The sequence below is a fragment of the Gekko japonicus genome, unplaced genomic scaffold, assembly GCF_001447785.1.
Source record: "Gekko japonicus isolate JY-2015 unplaced genomic scaffold, Gekko_japonicus_V1.1 scaffold7606, whole genome shotgun sequence".
NCBI classification, from domain to species: Eukaryota; Metazoa; Chordata; class Lepidosauria; order Squamata; family Gekkonidae; genus Gekko; species Gekko japonicus.
In genome coordinates, this window is record NW_015172796.1 from 4,015 (window position 1) to 5,978 (window position 1,964).

General features: G+C 52.7%; 1 non-coding gene across 1 annotated transcript; it reads left to right on the plus strand.

Annotated features, from left to right (window-relative positions):
* Positions 1-1,220: 1,220 nt before the first annotated feature.
* Positions 1,221-1,292, plus strand: TRNAP-GGG. Its single transcript has one exon. It is a non-coding gene; the product is annotated as a tRNA-Pro (tRNA).
* The last annotated feature ends 672 nt before the right edge of the window (positions 1,293-1,964 follow it).

Sequence of the window (1,964 nt, forward strand, 5' to 3'; positions counted from 1 at the left end):
ATAAGAAAACGGGGGGGGGGGGGGATACATAGCAGGAAGAATCAGAATTTTAGCCTCAAGGAACCCCGATGGGACTCTAGTTGGGGTGGTGAAACATCACTGAGTTTGCAACTGCCCCATTGGAGGTACGGAGGTTCCTCATCTCCCCCCCCCCTCGCCTTCTTATCCTCCAGGGGTGGGCGAAGACGACTTCACAGAGGCGGAGGCCTTGCTGAGTCCCTACCTCTCCCGCTATCCCAAGGTAAGAGATCTCGTATAGTGCTGCAGCCTCCAGACCCCCTCGCCTAAAGTCCTGGAATAGGACCGCCTACTTCCTGCTCCCAGGAAGGACTAATAAGCCTCCCCCCCCCAAGCTACAGAGGGCGACGTGCCTTCTTGTTCAGGATGATTTCTCAGTGACGTTTGCATGTCCTTGCGTCTCCCCTCCTGTGGGTTGCCCCTCCCTAAGCAGTCGAATGAAGGGCTGGGAAGGGTGATAGGGAAATTCAGACTCTGCCGGTGAAGGATGCCGTGTTTGAAGGCTACGTTTCCCTAAAAGTCTATCATAATAAGGAGAAAGACTGCCTGTAACCTTTGGATAAGGGGCTGTGGCTCAGTGGTCGAGCGTCTGCTTGGCATGCAGAAGGTCCCACGTTCAGTCCCCGGCATCTCCAGTTCAAAGGACCAGGCAGGAGGTGACGGGAAAGACCTCCGCCTGAGACCCTGGAAAGCTGTAAAGAGGGGCGGTGGCTCAGCAGCAGAGCCTCTGCTTGGCATGCAGAAGGTCCCAGGTTCAATCCCCGGCAGCATCTCCAGTTAAAAAGGACCAGGCAGAAGGTGACGGGAAAGACCTCCGCCTGAGACCCTGGAGAGCTGTAAAGAGGGGCCGTGGCTCAGTGGCAGAGCCTCTGCTTGGCATGCAGAAGGTCCCAGGTTTAATCCCCGGCATCTCCAGTTAAAAAGGGCCAGGCAGGAGGTGATGGGAAAAACCTCAGCCTGAGACCCTGGAGAGCTGTAAAGAGGGGCTGCAGCTCACTGGTAGAGCCTCTGCTTGGCATGCAGGAGGTCCCAGGTTCAATCCCCAGCATCTCCAGTTAAAAAGGACCATGCAGGAGGTGACAGGTAAGGCCTCTCCCTGAGACCCTGGAGAACTGCTGCCAGTCTGAGTGGCCAATACTGACCTTCATGGACTGAGGGTCTGATTCAGTATAAGGCAGCTTCATGTGTGTGTTTACTGGGGCGGCGCTGTGGCTCAGTGGTCGAGCGTCTGCCTGGGATACAGAAGGTCCCAGGTTCAATCCCCGGCATCTCCAGTTAAAAAGGAACATAAGAACATAAGAGATGCCAATGTTGGATCAGGCCAAAGGCCCATCCAGTCCAACACTCTGTATCACACAGTGGCCAGAAATACCAGTGCCATCAGGAGGTCCACCAGTGGGGCCAGGACATTAGAAGCCCTCCCACTGTTGACCCCCCCAAGCACCAAGATGACAGAGCATCACTTGCCCCAGAGTCCCTATCTATACCTTGTGGCTAATAGCCACTGATGGACCTCTGCTCCATATGCTTATCTAATTCCCTTTTGAAGCCGTCCATGCTTGTAGCCACCACCACTTCCTGTGGCAGTGAATTCCAAGTGTTAATCACTCTTTGGGTGAAGAAGTACTTCCTTTTATCCGTTCTAACCCGACCGCTCAGCAATTTCATGGAGTGTCCACGAGTTCTTGTATTGTGAGAAAGGGAGAAAAGTACCTCTTTCTCGACCTGCTCTTTCCCATGCATAATTTTATAAACCTCAATCATGTCACCCCTCAGTCGTCGTTTCTCCAAGCTAAAGAGCCCTAAGCGCCTTAACCTTTCCTCATAGGGAAAGTGTTCCAACCCTTTTATCATTGGAGTTGCCCTTTTCTGCACTTTTTCTAAAGCTATAATATTCTTTTTAAGGTGTGGTGACCAAAATTGCACACAGTATTCCAGATGAGGTT